Source organism: Hyperoodon ampullatus (assembly GCF_949752795.1).
Source record: "Hyperoodon ampullatus genome assembly, chromosome: 10".
NCBI lineage: Eukaryota > Metazoa > Chordata > Mammalia > Artiodactyla > Ziphiidae > Hyperoodon > Hyperoodon ampullatus.
In genome coordinates this window covers 78,737,865-78,759,762 of record NC_136923.1, presented here as the reverse complement: position 1 = coordinate 78,759,762, position 21,898 = coordinate 78,737,865, and the positions used below count along the sequence as shown (strand labels likewise).

Genomic DNA, 21,898 nt, shown 5'->3' with positions numbered 1-21,898 from the left:
AAACAATCCTCTCAGGTATGGGGGCCAAAATATACTTTCTTCCATAGATGTTTGGCTAATTGTGTTATAATCTATCTTTTCCCCTCAATTAAAATGCCGTCAGTGTCATTTATTAAATTACCATATATATTGAGATCTATTTTTGGATTCTCTGTTCTGTCGCACTGAGTTGCCTTTCTCGTCCTATGTCATTAGCACATTGATTTGATTACAGTGATTTTATTCACACACACACACACACACGCACATACATACACAGAGAATATTGTGACAGTTCCATTGCCTTGGATGTGGCATTAGTACTTCACATCTATTCATTCTTCCAAGGAACTTTCGAAGATTTCAACAAAGTAGTTTTCAAGAGCTCAGACCAAGGTATTGCAGGGATGGTGCTCTGAAGAAGTGAATTAAAGATCAGAATGTAATGAAAGCAAAATTACTTGTAGTCAGGAAATTTTCATTTTAGTCCCCACCTGCCAAGTTTTCTACCCTAAACATGTTCTTTCAATTTCCCTGTTTCTGATTGACTCATTCATAAACTCAGGGTTGACAGTAGATGGTCCCTGGTGTCCCATACAGCTCTAACAATCTATGATTCCATGAATTGCTAAACTAGGACATTTCTCTGTAACTATTACATTCTTTCTCCTTACAGTAATTAAAATTTCTGTAGTTGGAATACATCCTCTTCAAATAAAATGAGTTAACTGTATACTTCTTTGCAATCCCCCCAAAATAAAAATGCCCACATTAACTTTTATTTTCCTCTCGTTGTATGGGAGGGCTTTTGGTGACCTTCTGGAAAAGGGGATAAATTGAATTTGACTTGGTTCCCCTGTGGATAACTCCATACAGGCCTTAACTTTGGAAGGAGAGAATACGCAGACAGCTACAAAAAGCTGTAATTCTGATAAGTATTATATTAGATAAAATTTTGGCTTCCTACTGGGGTGAGAGTAAACTTCACTCAGGATTAGAATCTGCACTGCTTCATAGATAGTCTGTACCACCTGGCCATTGCTATTATTTTTTGTATATTATTTATTATTTATATTATTTCATGTTGTCCTAGTAACATTTCAGCGGTTTCTCACACATACAGATTATTTTTTGAGCATGTAAGGATGCAAAAGATCAAATCACGTAGCCTCCCAACAGTTCTTTTCATCTGCAGTAAGAGAAAAGTTATATTCAGATAATAATTTTGTGCATTAGTTCCTATTCGAGAATATCTCAAGATGGTGACTTAAAATTAATATGAAAAAATCATTAAGAATGAAGAGGGGTACTCTTTCTGTCTCTTTTCAACTAATGTCACAAGTTGATTCTGCTTTTCTAGGTCATGGTTTTTCCCAAGGGTTAAGACAAATGGTTTGACCAGGAGGTTGTTATTTAAATTTTGTTTTCCTTTGTTTAACTGTAGGTTAGCTCAGAAATTTTGGCTATCCTAATTCACCTTAAAATTTAATTTAAAAAAGATAACTAATGACTTCAAATCATTTGCAACACCTCACAGCCTTATAAATATGGATTATAATAAGAATAATTATTTATAGATAATGGGCCCTTTGTCTTTCTCTGGAATCTTCTTATGGCTGGAGGAGTATGAAAGGTCAGACCTGCTGGGTTCTATTCCTGTCTTTCTCTCTGTGTGTCTGTCACTTTAGCTGTGACTTTGTTGCAAAGTCCTTAATTTTACCACTATCCTAGAAAAATGTGATACAGGTTGGATGGCATGAAGATGTCAGGATCAGGATACAAACTTGGTTATATTTTCCTTCTGTTTTGATGTTAAAGCTATCACAGACTGATTTTCTGGTTTTCCTTTTCTGAGTCCCATTAGAAGCTACCAAGAAGTTTTCTCCTTAGCAGTGATATCACAGAGTGTTATTGTAAAATGTTGTATAGAGTGTTATTGTAAAATTGCATGATCTCTACTGTAATGAGTTGCAGCTCTCTCTTAGAAAACCTGCACAAAGTGCTATATTCTTTGAAGCTTTTTGGCAACACTGTATTACATGATTTATGTTTAAGTAAACCGAGGCAGAGACTTAACAGATTTTGCTCAACACAGAGTTATTAAGTGAGATTCAAATAACACTTTTGTTAATCAACACTGCCTATAATGAGAAGCAAATGCTTTATTTAATAATAGTGATTGTATTTTATATTGCTTGGGGGGTGTTGTCTAGGAAGTTTCTGTAACTGTTTACCTTTCCTTGGCATAAATACATTACTGATACATAGAATTTTTTTTTAACTTTTAGAGCCTTAGCAAAGGAATTTATAATTGAATACATTTAGAGAGCACAGCATATTTTTTCTATTCTCCACCTCCTCCACCACAATAATTACTCTTTCAAGTTTGTAGTAGACTGGTTTTTTAATTTAGCAATTTCATAAGCATTGATAAATTTCTAGATTTTAATTTATTCTAAGAACAAGATTCCCTGTCTATTGATTATAGGAGAAAGGGTTGTAAATTATATTGTGGGAATTGGGAGGGTATTAGGGATGCAGAGAAGAAGTTGTAAGTAATTTGAGACATTTTCAAAACATTTTAATATACTTATACTGATGACATAAAATACTGAGTAGTAATGTGACTACTTTAATTGTTTTAGAAATCAGTATTAGAGAAATCCCTTTTAAAATACCTATTTTTTAAAGGACAGCAATTTTAGGTAGTCTACAAAAGCAGTGAGTCCGTTAATGTTCCAATTATAATCAGTAAATGAATGGCTGTTTATGTATAACTAACTTTTACACCAGATTGATATTATGTACTATTTACTTGTAGTGAATTTAACTATCTCAAAAAATTTTTTTAAATTTTTTAGCATTTAAACAATTCATAAGGAAAACTGGCATTTTTTCACAAAACATGGTCAGTGAAGTCTGCAGTGTTTCTTTGAGATTATTCTCCAAACCGCTGTTGCAAATGATCCTGAGTTCAGAGATGCTAGGTAACAGCATTGTGTAGGGAATTAACTTGATGAAAGATTTACACTTCCTGCTAAGTTGTGCTTAATAGTGCCTAACTCCGCAGATAACTGTATTCTGCAATAATTAAACAATAAATAACAAGTAAAAATGATACGCACATTTCCATTATTCTATGAAATGATGGAATGGATGAAACAGAAGGAAACCAAGTTGCTGTTTCAGGGGGGAAAAAAGAACCAATCTTGATAGAACCCAAAGTCAGCTTACCATCATTACAAATAGGCCTACAATCAGGGCCTGATTTGGTAAATATCCTCTAAATGGTTACCTCCTCCATGAAATATTTATGTTCTGGTCTTTCAGTTTGAACTACTTTTTCCTATTTTGCCCTTTCACAGCACTGCTTGTGCCCCTGTTTATCATTTGATTCATCAGTTTTGGATATGAGTTGTTGATGTGTCTGGGACTGTGCCAGCCTGTAAATATCTCGGGGGAAGAGGTCATGTCTTATTTGACTTTGCATACTTTAACCCTCACCACACCACGGTGTCATATCTGGCATATTGAAGGAAATTAATAAAATTACGTAAGTAAACAGATAGGTAATATTTTAACTGTGCATTTTAAATTTTTTTCTAGTGCATCAAATAAGAAATACAAAAAAAAATCACCTCGGGGAAGCATTTTTTAGCTCATTTTCTAATTAAGAGACAAAGAATGATATGATTAGTTAAATTAGTATTCTTCCTCAATATTCATCGAATTCAGTTGCTTCTCATGTGGGCTAGAAAGGCTGGGGTCTGTTTCCAAGTGTGAGTAGTAAGAGATATACAATTAAGCAATCAAGTGGAATTATCAAAAAATAAGTGGGGTGCTACACAATAGGCCAAATTACCTAATTTGAATTCTTGTGTAATAAACTTATTGAGAAATAATATTATCAGGACCCTCTATGAGCAAGATATTGGTGGCAGACACTGAGTGTAAGAACATGGCAAAGGACTTCCCTGGTGGACCAGTGGTTAAGAATCCACCTCCCAATGCAGGGAACACGGGTTTGATCCCTGGGCAGGGAAGTGAGATCCCACATGCCTCGGGGCAACTAAGCCCACGTGCTGCAACTACTGAGTATGCGAGCCACAGCTAGAGAGAAACCCGTGCACTGCAACGAAAGATCCCGCATGCTGCAAAACAAACATCCCGCGTGCCGCAACTAAGACCCAACACAGCCAATAATAAAGTAAATAAATAAATAAATATTAAGAACATGGCGAGGATTTTGCCCTTTTTCTCACGGAGAAAGGAAGAGAGACTGGTATATATACATAGGCCAATTACAGAGCTCAGGAAGGGTTGTAGTTGCAATAACTTAAGCTGATGAGGAATTGAAGAAAGACTGAAATGTAGTCATGAATCACATACATTTCTTAAAATCTGTAAAAGGTTTGATGAATTGCTACAGGAATATAGAGAAAGCAGTGGTGAATCATGCCTGAGCCAGAAAGTCTCAGAAAGTTTCAATGAAAAGAAGAAATTTGAATCAGGGCTTAAATGGTGACACAGATTTTATCAAATCAGAGAGGCAGTATTTCAGGCAGGAGAAATAGCATCAGCAGTGGTGCTGTGACATGGGTGTATCATGAGCAGTTAACTAGAGAGCTAGTGGGACTGGCAATGAGGAGCTCTAGGTGACTTCTGAGCAGATGTGTAGGATGATAGGGAATGGATTATAAAAATATCATTCTGATATACTGGGATGCATACATTGGGGTTGAGGGAATCAGGAAGCAGGGCCAAATGTTAGAAGCCATTGTCCTGGTGAGAAATTACAGGGAATGGAATCGACCAGTAGCAGTAAAAAAAGAGGAAGGAGGAAATGAAAGATTCTGGGAGGATATTAACCTTTCTAGCTTTAGTGGCAAATACATTATGATCATTTATATGCTACAGGGAGCACAGGAGAGGGAACTTTTTTAAGGGAGTGGGGATAAAAAATTTCGAAGGCAGGAGTGTCAGTGCTGCAGTAGGATGAAGACCAAGTATTTATCATTTCAGGTAGCCATAAACACTTTTCATTTTTATGTGAATACATAAGCTGCAGATTCCTTTTTATATCGCTGTTGTTCCACTAGTCAGTCTGGAACCGTGAAATAATCTTTAGTGCTAAACAGCCTACACAGAATTGTAAAGAACATTTAGTTGATTGCTGCATCCCATGTCAATGGATTGGCTTCTCTTCTATGTGGGTCAGCTGCTGGGGATGCCAGTTGTTCACGGGAGCAGCTGTTGTCACTGATTCGGCCCCAAGCAGTAGGTTAGCAGGAGTCAGATTGTGCTGCAGAGAAGGTGAAGGAGAAAGGAGATGGAACTTGTAGGGGAGACAACATTTTACCTCTACCATCTTAGGGTTTTTTTGGGGGGGGGGTACGCATGCCTCTCACTGCTGTGGCCTCTCCCGTTGCGGAGCACAGGCTCCAGACGCGCAGGCTCAGCGGCCATGGCTCACGGGCCCAGCCGCTCCACGGCTTGTGGGATCTTCCCGGACCGGGGCACGAACCCGTGTCCCCTGCATCGGCAGGCGGACCCTCAACCACTGCGCCACCAGGGAAACCTATCTTAGGGTTTTTTGTCTGGACCTGAGAATGAAACTGAGATAAAACAGATTAACAGGAGAAAAGCTTACACATTTATACATTTTACGCGATGTGGGAGCCTTCCTAAGGCAAAGAGGACCCAAAGCAATGATGAAACCTAAAGATTTTTTTACTAGGTTGAACAAAGAGAGGCAATTGTGGAAAAGTAATTAAAATATATGGGGAGATTAAAGGAAGATGAGAATTATTTTAAGAAGGTCTGTTTTTACACGAGTCTCTTGGCCTTGACTCCCCATGGAAGAATGTTCTCTTGGTACAGGGAGGGCATCTTTCACACGGGAGTTTTTCCATCGGTTTTCAGGATGCAGAGGGGAGATTAGAATGGCCTTCTCTCATCTGCTGTTTTTTAAGTGCCTTTAGCTCAAAATAATCCTTATGCCAAAGTAACATATTTGGCGGTAGTGTATTCTGCCCTCCTGCAAGCCCATTCAGTAGAGTCACTGCCTATTAAATAAATAAGGAACAGCAGTGAACCTGAAAATCTAAGAGCGTTTTCCTCTTGCTCTTCTCTGACGTTCATGATAGTTTGTGTTCAGTTAAAAGAAGAGAGTTGATCGTCAGGCTATATTTAGTTATGTCATTTTAAATTATGTATTTGAGACATTTTAAAAGGTAGTTGTTGGGCTGCCATCTTATAGGTTCTCTGTGTTGGGATGGGGGTGGGAACTGAAGGACCATGCAGAGAATCTCCTGATTCCTTCAAGGAGTGGACTTGGAAGAGATGGGGGATTGCAAATCGCATTACATTTCTTTCCCAAGAAACAAACCAGAGGCAGACAGAAACAAAAAAGCAAACAAGCTAACAAACGTCTGCAGGCCTATGAGACTGGGGTCTTGTTGTAGAGTCAGTAAATTGTGTTTATTGTTTTTCGTAAATAATTATTTACCGTTGTCTAGAATCACGTTTTATTTCTACCTTCGCCGAGTGTATTCTGTGCACTATGAATGATCATCCTTGCTTCTGTAACCATCCTTCCTCTGACCACCAGGTGCTAGCCTCTTCCCGTGTTTCTTGGAAGAGTAAAAGGCATGAGCCTTGTTGAACAAATATTATTTTTCTTTCCTCCTAAGAGCATTTATAAGCAGATGCATTGCTCTGCTGTGAATTATCTTGGTCTCCCAATAAGGTGAAAGTAGACGTTTAATTATGGGTTTTTTTCCAGACCCTATCAAGTTATTTGTTCTTATTGCTCATAGCAATATTTTAGTTCACTTTGATTTACAATACTAGTATTCTTACTCCCCAAAAGTCACAATTCTATTCAGGAAGACAAAAAGTGTAAAATGATAAGGTGTCTCATTATCTCAAAATACAAGAAAAATAGAACTGTCATTGCCCAGTTTCCCTAGAAAAGAGAGCCTGGGGCAAAGATAAAGTGGTAATGCAGAGCTTCCCTGGTGGCGCAGTGGTTGAGAGTCTGCCTGCCGATGCAGGGGACACGGGTTTGTGCCCCGGTCTAGGAGGATCCCACATGCCGCGGAGCGGCTGGGCCCGTGAGCCATGGCCGCTGAGCCTGCGCGTCTGGAGCCTGTGCTCCACAGCAGGAGAGGCCACAGCAGTGAGAGGCCCACGTACCGCAAAAAAAAAAAAAAAAAAAAAAAGTGGTAATGCAGCAGTTCTGAAGGTGAAACCCAGCCCAGCATGGCATGGATGAGGGAAACGAAGTGAGGCAATGGCAGGGGTGAAGCAGCAGGAATGCACAGCCAGACTGAGTACCACTTCATGGCAGGCTGCACAGAGGCAAGACATTGCTGGACACACGGGCTGCTCTGGAGGATGACAAGGAGCAACTGACTGTGACTGGGATCTATGGGAGGGAGGAAGGAGCAAGAACTTCTTAGCTCTCTAGTCTTTTGCTTCCCACAAGTCAAAGTTTACTCTTTGTGGGAGTTAACTGCCTCATATTCTGGGATGCATCATTTGGGTCTTACTGTAGAAATTCAGAATTTAAATCCTCTGCTGTGATATGGTGTTTCATCCAAATTTAGATGTAGAAGGAGGAGGCAGAAACTCTGGCCGTGTGCAGTCAAGGGTACAGGGCTTGGCATCCCGAGGGCAGGTGACTGGTTGGCCCCAGACAGGGGATTGAGAAGACCCCATAACTCCATTTAGCAAGGCAGCTGTACACGTGAGCCAGGGTCCAGGAGGCTGCCGGCGCTGAGGGCGTCTGAGGAAGTGCCTGAGATTTGTATCTCATAAAATAACCTGGATCTTTAAAAATAACGACTAAGCAATACATCGAGATGAGGAAGAGAGATTTATCAGGAATTCTGTCAAGTGTAGGTGAACACAAAAAACATGATGATTTGAAGTCAAGCAGTTTCTCGTATAATCACACTCTCAAGGTTCTGCGCAACGTGACACTTTGCAATGTTATCTGGATCCTTTTTCCTTCATTGGCATTCATGTCACAGGCTCTGCAAGGAACGTAGTGAGGAATTTTGTGCTTCCAGTGATGCACTGACCACACGTTGGGAGAAAAATCACAGCCACATAAGGAGATCCAGCAGAACTTCTGGAACTCAGTCGCACGTTTCACAGGAAGTAGCATATATGATCAATGCTTTTGTTTTTTCTTATTCAAATTAACAATCAGCTTAATTTAGACCCTTGAGATTCCGTGATTGTGTTCACTGAAACCAGATTTAAAATTACTATCAGGGCTGTTGCTGTTGGTTGGAAAACGTCCTTCAAGCACAGAGTGGTGTCGTAACTCAAGGACTCATTCTTCCAGCTATTCTGTATTAACCAGCAGAGTTCAATTGTGGAAGAAAGAAACAGTAAAGTCCTACTCATGAAGTAAGATTTCTCCCCTCTGTTTGACTGTTAAAGATGTTGCAGGAAAGTTAACAGATCCGCAAGAACCTCTGGTTTATAAAGAGTATGAGAAAGTGGAAAATGATGTTTTCTCCTGACTTCACACCATTAGGATCTTATGGGGCAAGGAAGCAGAGGAGATTCCCTGCTAATTTGTTATAGAGAGAACAGATCCGGCCCCAATTCATCCCACTGAAGAGAAATAGCAAAGTAGCACCGAGGATATTGCAAATAAATATCCTCTGCTCTCCAGTAGACACAAATTAATGGTAAATTTACTTAAGTCTGACTTGCGTCGTAAAGTTAATTTGGGGGCTACCTTTGATTAATAAAAATTGTTACCACTTATTGCATGCTTTTTTGTGTGCCAGACACTGTTCCAAATGTTTTAAAAAATCATTTTAATGTTCCCAACAACCCTATGAGGAAAGTACTACTATTACCCTCATTGTATGGAGAAGGAAACCGAGGATTACAGCGCTGATGTATGTAACCTGCCCAGAGTCACACAGGCAGCAAGTAAAATGGCAGAGCTGGAATTGAGCATTCTGGGGCCAGCAATTTCTCCTTAGCTAAAAATGATTGTTTCCCCACTCCAGACACTTTCAATGATATGTGTGTGTGTGTGTGTGTGTGTGTGTGTAATATGAATATAAGAGTGTATAGGACTTGTTATTTCCCTTATTTGCTCAATAGCAAATATGGAACCTATTTTCTAAATAGGTCTCACTTTTACCTGCTTTGTACATTTAAATGAGAAAGGGAATCTGAGAGACCCTGAAATTATCCTTCCTTCACCTCTCATAAGCTTTATATCGAATACATGAAGGAACCTACCTCCTTGTCCTTCAAAAATGTGCTCAGGTTTATGAAACTTGAAAAAGTGACAGATTGTTTATTAAGTCATTTAATCACTAACACATCTCCTCTCTTTCTCAACTAGTGAGATATTACTCCAGCTGCTAGGAAAGTTAATAAGCTCATAACTAAGTGATTGAGGAGAACTGTAATACATCTGTGACTGTCTTATAATGCAGGGTAAATAAGCTGGGAATTATCTCCTGGCACTCAGGCTGCCGGGAGACAGCAATCTTCTCTTTCTGGTTCCACCAGACTTGTTTCATGTAAATTTTGCTGGCCCTTGCCAGGGAATACAGATTTAGAGGGCAAGGAGATTGAGGGCTTCAGAACACTTTACTTTTGGGATTCTGCCCCCAGAGCAACTCCAAGTATAAAACAGGTAATGCTTTCAATTTAAGATTTAAGATGTGCACACATTCACAGTAATTTCATCTTTGTCTGCTTCCATGCGGCATTCAGAATTTTTTCCAGTGCACATCTAATTTTTAGACCAGTGTGAGGGCATCAAGAATCAAACTGTTGATAATCAGAGTTATAAGGATACAGTCTCATGTCATTTACTTTACTTGGTTTAAACTCGCTTTTCTATGCCTTTTCTCTGGATTCTTTTATTCTTATCTCCAACCTTTAGCGAGGGGTTCACACCCTCTGTGTCTGCAGTGTGTACAGTGTACAGTTCTAGGAGTTGCTCAAGTTTATGCACAACTGTACAACGAGCATACTCACTCCCAGTTACCAGCATGGGAGGCTCCTGCCCAAGGTAAATGATCAAATCAGATAGACAATAGACAGGACTGCAGTTGAACTGGACAATAGCCGAATCAAACTGATTTCTTTCTTTATTATTTTTTTTTACTGACAGATCCTGCCTCAGGTTTATTTGTACAAATAGCCCAGGAGGACACCAGCCCCATGCAGACAGCAGCCCAGGGGTCACACCAGTCCTTCTGTCCTCACATTGGCAGATAAGGCTTCCACTCTGGAGCCTTTGAGCAGACCTGGGCACCTTTGGGAGCGTGAACCTGAGCTGGAGTTGGAGCTGCAGCTGCACCAGCAGCTGCGGCCTTGGCCTTGGTTTGAGCCTTGGCCTGGGACTTTGGCCGGCAGAGCCTGAGACCCTTGGCAATGCAGGCACAAGCACGTTTCCCGAGCTTGAGGTGAGCAGTGTAGGCAAGTCAACTGAGCTTGCGGCTGCCGCCTGTTGGGATCTTGGGCTTGAAATCCTTGGGCTTTAAGAGAGCCTTGATAGCCTCAGCAGTGCACTCATGGCCTTGGCATTGTTGGCCTGCATCTTCTTCAGGCCCTTCTTGTGCTTCTTGGCCAAGCACATGTTCCTCAGGAACTTGGGGTCCACCCCCTTATGAGATTCATATCGTTGTGATCAGGGTTTCTTGATGCTGTTTCTGTGCCGTTTTGGGGACTGGTTGTGCATGGTGTGGTTCTTGGACTTGGCCATGTCTGCACCTGCAGGACGAAAGTGGAGATCGGAGTTGGGGTCTCACTGGGCTGGGCCCTAGATCCTGAAACCCCTGGGATGGGAAGAGAAATAGCCAAACTGAGTGTTTCTTCTTTTACATTTTTTTCACAGAAGCAACTTTTGCTCTCACCAGCACTTGAAACCACAAATGTGTTCTAGTCCTGACATGTCCATTCTTGGTGATGAGACCTTTCCCAGCTACTGTATTCCTGACTTCTAGCTCAGAATAAGGAGCTCAGGTACATAATATGTCTAAAGTAAAATAAGCCATTCTGCTGACTTTAATTGAGCAGTTGCTTTGTGCCAGGTGCTGTGCTGGCTGGCTCTGATACTGCTAATACTTGGAGAAATACAAATGACTGATTTTGTGTGAGAACTTCAGTCCTCAAAGAAGGTACCTGGGGTCTTAGAATTGACCCCTCAGCAGGTAGGAGTGCCAGTCTTGGCTTAACTATGTTGGTGAAACCTTAAACATCCAAAGGGCTTTTGAATTTTTGTGTTTGTTGGAAATTCAATGTATTTCACTTAAAATATATTAAATTATTCCTCTCAATATTTAATACTGATTATATAATTAATAAATAGAAACTAATATTTTGTAAAGCTAAATCTCTTAAGAATTTAAACATTGCAAACTGAACTAGTCAAATTCTTCTAAACATATCAGTAACATTGAGTCTCACATACCACCTTCTCTCTCCTAAGTGCTTTCAGCAACATGAACTCAGATAAGACAAACAAAAGTCATAACAATAGTTACAAAATTTGTTTTTGTACATATGCTTAACTTTTACAAAACACTAATACTAAATTTGATTGATTTCTCATATACATTTATTTTATGTCTTGGGGTAACAGAATCCTTTATTTTTGTGACTTCAAAAGAAATTGATTCAAAAGAAAAAGATTATTATTTTGCACTAGTCAAGGTTGCAGTATCCGGACTGGGCCAGTGACTGCTGTACTGCCCTCCTTCTCATAGTAACAGTTCACTGGTTATGTCACTGTGATTCTCTGGTCTGAGCTTTCACTTGGAACCCTTGCCTCTTTCATTCCCTCCAATCATCTAACTACTCTGAGTCAATGTATTGTGTCTCAGTTTACTATGGCTGCAAACCTATCCCAGACCTAAGAAAGCTTCTTGAGCTCTCAGCAGTGTTTGCTTCCTTACCGCCACCTCTCAGTTGCTGCTTCCGTCCCACTAAAATCTCATCAGGAAGAAAACCATGACATCAGGCAAGCATGTCTGCAGTGGAGCCTGTTCTGCAGCAGCTTATCGTTGGCCCCCTACACTATCAGGTAGTTCTGTAATATCACACCTTTACAACTGCCTAGTGAATGTAGCCAACCAGCAAAGAGGAACTACTCCCTGTGGAGGAAAAACCTTAGGGGCCAGAGGAACTGACTAGCAAAGAGAGAAGTAAGGTCATTTCTTGCTTGCCTCAAAGCAGGGTATTATGCCCAAAAAGCCCTTGCCTTTGGGTAGCCTCTTTTTTCTTTTTAAATTTATTTTATTCAAGTATAGTTGATTTACAATGTTGTGTTAATTTCTGCTGTATAGCAAAGTGATTCAGTTGTACATACATATATGTTCTTTTTCATATTCTTTTCCATTATGGTCTATCACTGAATTTTGAATATAGTTCCCTGTGCTGTACAGTAGGACCTTGTTGTTTATCTGTTTTATATATAGTAGTGTGTATCTCCTGATCCCAAACTCCTACTTTATCCCTCCCCCACCCCCTTTTCCCTTTGGTAACCGTAAGTTTGTTTTCTGTGTCTGTGAGTCTATTTCTGTTTTGTAAATAGGTTCATTTGTGTCATATTTTAGATTCCACATATAAGTGATACCATATGGTATTTATCTTTCGCTGTCTGACTTACTTCACTTAGTATGATAATCTCTAGTTCCATCCATGTTGCTGCAAATGGCATTATTTCATTTTTTTTTCCCCTCAGGTTGTCTTTTTGTATGTTGTCTTTTTGTTTTGTTTAGCCTCATTTTTTTTTAATTGGAAAAATTTGAAGGAATATAAGGGGAGAGGAAGTGATGAATTGTTTTTCCTACTGAAATTTTTTAAAAAAGGAGGAAAATATAAAAAGGGAGGGATTATGTTAAAGTGTATATATACATTCCCAATCAACTCTAAGGACATACAAAAATTAAACATAAGAGGCTTAATTCTTCCCAGTAAGTATAAGGGAAAAGATGTTCCTTCTTCCTTTTTCTCAGAACATTTTCTTTTGTAAACTTATAAACTCTCTGCACCTTTGAGATGTGTGTACATCTTTTTAAAAATGCCTGTTATGTTACTGAACCAAATTTGGGTCCATTTGCCGGACGTTCAGCAGTGCCAATCGGGGTTGTGGCAAAGGAAAGTATAGCATTTATTGCAAGGCCAAGCAAGGAGATCACGCAGCTTATGCTCAAAAGACCTGAATTCCCCAACGTCTTTCACAGAAGGGCTTTTAAAGACAGAGTGAGGGAGAGGGTCGCAGGGTGCATGATCAGCTTGTGCACAGTTCTCTGACTGGTTGATGGTGAGGTAACAGGGTGATGTTTTGAGAATTTCAGTCGTCAACCTTCTGGTTCCAACCGGTCTGGGGTTATGTGCTGGTGGTGAGCATGCAGTTAACTTCTTCCACCTGGTAGGGGTTTTAGTATCTGCAAAACAACTCAAGGATATGGCCCTGGATATTATCTATAGCCCTTGAGGAGGAACAAAAGGCCCTTGACTTTGTTTTATGGCTACACTATTATTATTTTGTCTTGCATGACTGCTTTCCTTTGTTTTCTGCATTTTCTCACTTCTCTGATTAAATTTATTCTTTGGAACTAGGGGAAGACCTAGGAGGCAAAAGCTTTTCTATAAACAAGAGGTGAGAGACACGGGGGTCTTTCTCCAGGAAAGCCCTACAGGGTCCTGCTCTGTTTCCATTGCAAGTTTTACAAGTCAGGAATGGCTTTCTCAAGGACCTGAGAGTCATCACATCAAGGGAGACAGCACCCTGTCTCCAAGTTTCTATGGGAGGATAGGAGCCTTACAGGGTAGGCATCTTGCTCTCTACTTCGAACTCACTACTCTTCTCTGACTGGCACAGACTCAACCACACTTCTAAGAATGCAGCTTAGGACATGCTGCTGTAGTACCCATAGTAAATAGTCACCTTAGCCTTTTTTTGGTGGTCAACTAAAACTTTTTTTTTTTTGCGGTACGCGGGCCTCTCACCGTTGTGGTCTCTCCCGTTGCGGAGCACAGGCTCCGGACGCACAGGCTCAGCGGCCATGGCTCACGGGCCCAGCCGCTCCGCGGCATGTGGGATCTTCCCAGACCGGGGCACGAATCCGTGTCCCCTGCATCGGCAGGCAGACTCTCAACCACTGCGCAACCAGGGAAGCCCCAACTAAAACTTTTTAAGCAATTTTTTTTTCACATGAATTTTGCCAAACCAGATATCATCCATTCGGAATTAAGAAAGTTGATTTTCTTTTTTTTTTTTTTGCAGCCCTGTGAGAACCTATCCCATCCTGTGCAAATAGGCTCATTATTCCAGTGCACTGAGCTAATTTTTAAGCTTTATTTTATCCCTCAATAGGTTAATCATTCCTCCTAGATTTGTGCCACTCTGCGTATGTAGTGAGCATAACTTATACTCATTTACATTTGGATAAAGATACTGAGCAAGATTACTAAGAAGCTTTTTCAGCCTGTGATGTAAAGCCGTCTGTCAGGTGGAACAACTTTCTCTTTATAGATATATTTTGCAGAATAGTGGTACCACCAGCTGTAAATCTGGTTGACCGTATTATTTTTCAGTTGATATTTAATCTTCTTCAAAAGATAGGAAACGTGTCCTTTTGCACTGAAATGAAGATCCTTTCTGCCTATATTTCCCTGCTCCAATAGGAAGTGGACAGGCTAGGAATAATTTCTTCTTAATGAAATCCTATCATTACTTAATGGTTATTTTGTGCTCTTTAACCATCTGTTTTAAAATGCATTCTAGAATATTTTCATAAATTAATGTCAAGCTTACTTGTCTAACTACATTTATTTTTCCTCTCCATGAGAACTGGAAAATTTAACACCTTTAACTTTTACTTACACTGTTATTCTTCATGGGCTGTAAATGATTGCAATGGTGGCTCTGAACATACCTGCAAGTTATGTTAGTATCTTGAAGGAAAAGATATTTAGCTCCACAACTCAGGCTTTTTGCCTCTTTGTTCATTGTGGTATCCCCAGAGTCTAGGACAGAGCTGGGCACCAAGTAGGTGCTCAGAATATATACATGTTGAATTTGAACAAAGGAAAGATGATGGACTTTGGAGTTATGTAGATCTGGGTTCAGTCCTGAGTTTTTGCCACTTAACCACCAGAGTGGATTTTTTAAACAGTGGTTTAAGCCTTTATTATTTTTTTTTATAAATGCACCTATTATGCTATTAAAATGTTCCTGCTCTCTGGTATTGTATATTATTGGGGATTGTGGGAGGCACTGTTAAAAACAAGACAAAAGGACTCCCAAAATGTAGTCGCTTATGCTAAGCCCCACATCACCAAACCGAGACTTAATTACATTTTCAGCTCTCCCAGAAATGGAATCTTAAACCAGTCATTCAGGAATCACCTTATCGGCACTAGTTAGGTCATCTACCTGATTGACCCCTGTGCCATCCCATAAAGGAAAGTAACCTTGCCATAACAATCCACTTTTTTTTGCCCAGTACAACTTCTTCTTCCTGCTTCCCGGTAAAAGTGTTCCGTTTTTTACAGCTCCTTGGAGCTCCTTTCTATTGACACCATGCCCCATAGAGTTAACAGAAGCCAGTAACTAATAGAGATTCTTGAACAGTAGGTAAGGGAACAGATTGTTAAAAAACTACTTGGCTTGTAAATGACCTTCCCAGCTTCACGCAGCCCAGTTGTTTTACAGGAACTTGGGTGTCAGCTCCTGGCCTGTGCGAACCGGCTGGGGCTAAAACTGGGCCTGTGTAGACATCTGAGGAATAGCTTTTTACATTAGAGCACTGGAAAACACCACCCTCAGATCATGCTAACCCCTCCGTCTTGAATATGGAGAAGCAAGTAATGCAGATGCACCTGCTCAGAACACCAGTTACCCCACATTTTCCCTGCCTCCAATCACTTCTCCCCATGCCTAAGACCACCCTGCTTATCCCACAAATATCCCACCCCCCTCGCCTTCTGGGAGGCAGATCTGAGACTCCTCCTGTATCCTCACTTGGCTGCTTTGTGAATAAACTCTTGGCTGTAAACCTCTGCGTCTCAGCATTTGCCTTGCTATGCGTTGGGCAAATAAGACCTTTAAAATTTACTCCGTTTATTTATTTATTTATTTTTTACAACACGGAGAAGCACTGCTCAGATCCCTCTTGAGGAAAGGACTCCCTGTCCACCTACCAGGAACATAGCTATCTGAGAGCCTCCAGCTGTTCACAGTTTTAGGGTCTGCTTCAGCTTTTGGACCGTGGTCACACTTTATCTTTGGGGGAAGGGGGCAGCTCCTGGCTAATGATGAACAAGGAGGTGGTAACAGAGCTTCATCATTTCTCCCATGAAAAACTTCTCTAACAAGCAGTCTTTGCTCCAGAGCTTTGCGGGGGCTGGGGGCACTGTGTGGTGTGCTTTGCAGTCTGATGGCTTCTCCCGCCAGGAAATTCCTTCCTTTCCTTCTGCCCCTGAGTAACTCCTACTCCCTTGAGCTCTTAGATCAAGCATCACTCCCTCAGGAATACCTTCCTACCTAGGAGAAAGTAGGAAGTACTTTCTCTTGGTTAAATTTTATTTTTGCAATTATTTGATTAATGTATCTTTCTTACATTAGCCTGCAAGTCTATTGTGTCTATTTGCTCACTACTGCATTGCCTTGGCCTTGGCCTAGCACCATGAGCGATAGTTATTAAAATAATCAGTAAACATTTGCTGGTTGAGGTTGTAGAGTGCAAATACTGTAAAGGATTTTGACCTGTAACTTCATACACCAACTGGTCATGAAAGGTTTGATGTTTAGAATGAAATATTTCAAGACTTTTTGGACTAGAGCTTAGTTGATAATGCAAAAGATTATGTAGAAGAATGAGATGATGAAGATAAAGAATTCAGGTGGGATATTAATAGGAGTGCAGAAAAGGCAATGAAGACAGGAAAACTTGGAGAGTAAGTGCATCAGAGCTTAGTGAATACTGAATGTGAGAGGCAAACAAAATGTTTTGTTACTTAAAAAAAAAAAAGACAGAGACTAAAGTTAGTGAGAATGGAGGTTTCTCCTTGATGAGGTTTAACCACCTACTGGTTTTTCATTTACCCTTTCATCCTCTGTGGTGCTGAAAATAGCCAGAGAGCCAGGGCAGTTTAACAGTTGTCCTTGTGCTCAAGGCTACATCTAGCAACTTAATTATATCTTCAGTGTCGGTTAGAGATAGTTCAGTTTCCTTGCTTAGTGATTTTAATGAAAACAAGTCATCTTCAAGAGCTCTGTGATGCTATTCTTAAAGTTAAGAACAGGGCAGGAAGTAAGTTATCTGTCATAACCCACGCTGATTTACTTAACCAAGCACAGAATGCATTGTATTTTCAACATGGAACTTATTTCTCTGAGGCAATACACAATGTTGAACATCCTGAAAAAGAATCATTATCTTATGGGGCAAGCCTGGGGCTCACTGCTCTTTGCACTAAAAAGTCAGCCCACACCTTGCTGCCCATGGGCTTGTTTCTTCCCACTCTAATCTTTTAAAAGTGTTCCCTCACATAAGGGCACAGAGAAAGGAAGGTGTACTGTGACCCGCTTTGTGTACCTGAACAGTATTAAGTGTTCAGGGAAGGAAGGCAGAAAGGAAGGAAATTAGATCCACTCTAGGAAAAGTATAAGGAAATGTGAAGACATCATCCATAGGAAAGAAGACAGAAATGAACTGGAGATGGAATGTTGTGGAAGAAGAGATAATGTTTTTATTTTTCTCTTTTTGGTTTGAAAAGTGAACTTGTTTGGGAGAAGAAAAGAATAATGGGATGGCAGAAGGAAAGGAAGAAAGAGGAGTAGAGAGAGATGATTGAGGAAAAGAGCAGAAGCCCAGGTCTTGTTTATGTGTCTGGTTTGGGTGAACCTGACACTCAAATCTATTTGGCTTGTATATGACTAATAGTCATCTCTAGAGGAACTAAGTTCAATTAACAGCTCATATGGGAATTGACATCTACTTATGCTATATTAAAAATAAATAGAACCTAAGCATTGGTAAGCTATGGGTATTGCACTAGTCCATTTTCAGGGTACTCCTTGACTAGAAAAAGGATAGGGGATTTCACAAGAGACATAGAATTATGCAGTTCAGAGCAGAGACTGGAGATAGTGAATCTGCTGCCATCTAAGGTGTCTGAACCCATTTCTTCTTTCCTGGATGAAGCACGGAGCTTAAAGGCGTTCTCATCGTGGTCTCCAAGACAGTAGGAAATAGTCTCAGAGCACTTGAACAAATGAGCTTGGGCAACCCTGCCTGAGAGGTTGTTAGAATGCTGAGGGTCCGTTTGACATTAATTTATACAGAATCCAATGTTTGAATCTTCTCTATAACATTAATAAGTAGCAATACAAACTTCTCTTGAATACCTTAGCATTAGGAAGTTTATGAAAATTTATCAACATCTGAGGTGGCCATTTCCATCTTTGGAAAGTTCTGTTAAAATTTTCCTCTTATATTGAGCTGCCATCTGCTTCCCTATAACTCACACTCGTTTCTTTTCATCTATCATTTGTGCCCACACAGAACACATTTGTGTTTTTGCCATGTCTATTCTTCCTGCGTCTTTTCTTCTCTCAACTTTTGCCAAATGTTTTTCATACAATATGTTCCCCACAATATTCTGGTCACTCTTTGTAAACCCTGTAATATCTTATTTAGCACCTTATGCTATGGTTTCAAATTCATATGTTTTGTTATGCATATATCAGTACAGGGGACTTAAATCCCCAGTCTCCATACCTGAAACCCTATTGTGAGATATTTCCTCCAAAACAAATTGTTATGTGGTCGTTTTCTACTATATTTGCAAACAAAATAACAAATACAGCTTTCCTTTGCTCTTTTTAAAAATACGAATATTTTTAATGATGCAATTTAATTCAATCTACGAATAGTTTAAATTTTTGTATTTTAGTTTTTTGAAACTACAGAGGATGCTGTGTCTCTAGAATAATCAAAAACATACAACAGTAGTCTGTGAAATTAAAAATTGAATAGATCGTGCTTTTAACTACTTACATAATCAAAACGAAAGGTCATAACTAAGAAAATTTTAGGCACGATTCATCTAGACATATGCCACATAAATTAGCAAAATGCATATATCTCACTTAGGCTCTTAAACAGGGAGTTCTTACATAACATACTTCCCTCAGTTACAAATGAAAGGTTACAAGAAAGAAAATGAAAAATAATGACAGACAAAGTTGTTTGCTGAAGCTGGGACATAGGAAGAACAACCCTGAAAAATGGGAATAATATCTGTTAATTTTGAAAGAAAGGTGCTTTGGGCACTGGTAAGCACCTTTTTTATCCCTGCTTTTTCAGATATTTGTGTTATTTACCAAATATGAAATCAGAAGATACTGAAAAATTGATGCTGACTTACCATGGTTCTTCTAGAGAAGCTGCTGAATATGAGAAATAACATAATCTTATCATTATGGTTCCTTATCATAGAGAACCAAGTGAGAACTGCATATTTTCAAATTAATTAAATAGTATCTTCTCTGATGGCTATTTATTTTACATTTCACAGACAGAATTACAATAGATTAAAAAATTGGAAATTAGTTCCTATAAATTCGTTGTTTATTACTTGCTACAGTATTTTTGGAGAGACATGACAACTGGTTTTATTCTGATTGCTTCTATAAAATATCGATACCTGAGGAAAGAGAAGCCAAAGAAACACAACAAAGGCTAAAACTTTTTGTTCTGTTGTTTTGTTCGTAGCTTTTTGTTAGTTTAAAAAATCTATTTTCTACTTTATTAAAATTTTTATACTTTAGTAAAATGTACAATTTACATACAATAAGATTCACCTATTTTAATTGTATAGTTCAGTGAGTATGAGGAACGTAAACATCCATGTAACAATGTCATCAAGATACCCAATAATTCCGTCAACCTAAAACCTTTCATGCAAGGGCCGCACATTTTGAGAGACGATGGTGATGTCATATTTACTAAGCAGTTATTTGAAAAGTGAAGTTGAAAGAATGTGCTTGCCAGTGCCCAAGTTCCTTTTGTACAAAATCCCTAAATAGTTTAACAAAACCAAGTGCATAGTGACTCTGAGTCTGCTAGTGTCAGCAGTACCCTGGAGACAAACCCAGATTAAATGCATGTGGCCAGCATCGCCATTCCACAGCTGTAAAATAAGATCCAGTCCCTATCAAAGCAAGTACTAAACATTACTAGTGAATTGCACACACTGCTAGATAGTATCATCCTAACATTAGAAAGAACCAATCTGGTCCAAGCAAAATTACACTGGACAAAGTTCAACAGGTAAGGAAGGCTTTATCAAAGCAATGGCTGTAGGGGAGAGAAATCAGAACTCAATCTGAGCTCAACTCCACAGAAACAAAGGGCAGAGCAGGGGAGGTTTTTAGAGCTGGGGTTGGTGGGAGAGGCCATCATAGGCCATCTGTGTTCCCTAAGTGGCCTTATTCAAAGGAAAAGTAAACTTTCCCCTATCTTACTGACAGAAGGAAGGTTTAAAACTTGGAGGAAGGCTCCTGTGGAAGTTGGGCTCTTATTCTCCCACAAACTGGAAGAGGCCACATTTTCCTTGATGGTTACCTTTCAAATGGATGGCTCCCAGGTCCTTGAGAAAGATAGTCCTGGGATGCAAAACAAGTAAGAGGCTTTTAAAATATTTACACTTCAAAGAGGCAGAGAAAGAATATACAATTATACATTTTCTAAAGTAAATGCTCTAAAATAGGGAGAGGAAGGACCTAGAATCTGGGAGAAGCCTTTCTAAAGTTTAGTCAAGCTGAGAGGAACGCTGACCATGGAGTCCTTTGAGAATTCACCTCTTTCCCTGCTCTTGATTTACTTTCAGCTGAAGGTCAACACCCCACAATCAAGAATGCTTCTAACATCTCTGTACGTAAGAGTACAGGCTGAACTGTTCCCAACCAGCAGCAGAAAAAGGAAATTATTCTCTTCCTTAGTCCTTTATTTTCTGTCTCATAATTAAACTTTTCTGAGCGTGATTGACAACTAAAATATCTATCCTTTCTCAGAGAAACCCAAACCCCATCCATTCCTGTGAGTTCCCAATGACCCAGACAGAATAATCACTGTGGTACATTTTACAAATCTAGGTTATTCAGCCTTCAATGACAGCATTGCGATTAGAGTCTTCAGGGTCAAGCCAAGTAAATTCCTTTTTACATTCGTCTTTCAATATCCGTATTCCTGATCTCTAGAGAATAATTATCTTGAATAGGAATCACAAAACTTACTGAGAACAAGAAAAAATTTTAAGGCAATTGGAAGCTATAATTCAGATTTGGAAAAGCACATCTGTAACTCTCATGCATTATAGTCCTGTCAAAGCTCTTCAGTTCATTTTATTAAGCTCATTCTGAAGCATCTATAATATATTTGGGTTTTTCGCCTGTATATGAAGTTCCCCCCCCCCAATAATAAGTAGGTACTTACTTGCATTACAAAAAGAGCTCTCTCAGAAGAGTCTTCCCCAAATGCAAATTTTAGTTTCCTCCCTGGTAAACAGAAACTGCTTGAGATCCCCCAAATGATAGTTCTTTTCCAGCCTAATAAAAGTTTTACTATCCTGTCTAAACCAGGCGCCCTGCTACAATTAGGTTATGGTAATTGACCAGCATCTGCCATCTTCCCAGATCCCTCGAGGTAATTCAGTTTGATGATTGCCTACAGCTGCTAAGACTAAATTTGGAATCTATTCTGTATCTAGGAGCATTCTAGTAATTCCCATTAGCATTTAAAATTAATGTTTGCAGGCTGCTAGGAAAATAGAGAGACAACTTTAAATAATGAAGGACTTAACATTTACCCTGATAGATAGAAAGAGTTATATTCTCTGGTTGTGGCTACAT

General features: G+C 39.6%; 1 pseudogene across 1 annotated transcript; it reads right to left on the bottom strand.

Annotated features, from left to right (window-relative positions):
* Positions 1-10,232: 10,232 nt before the first annotated feature.
* On the bottom strand, positions 10,233-10,738 carry LOC307058961 (large ribosomal subunit protein eL29-like; annotated as a pseudogene). The gene has a single exon. The product of its transcript is annotated as a large ribosomal subunit protein eL29-like (transcript).
* Between the last annotated feature and the right edge of the window lie 11,160 nt (positions 10,739-21,898).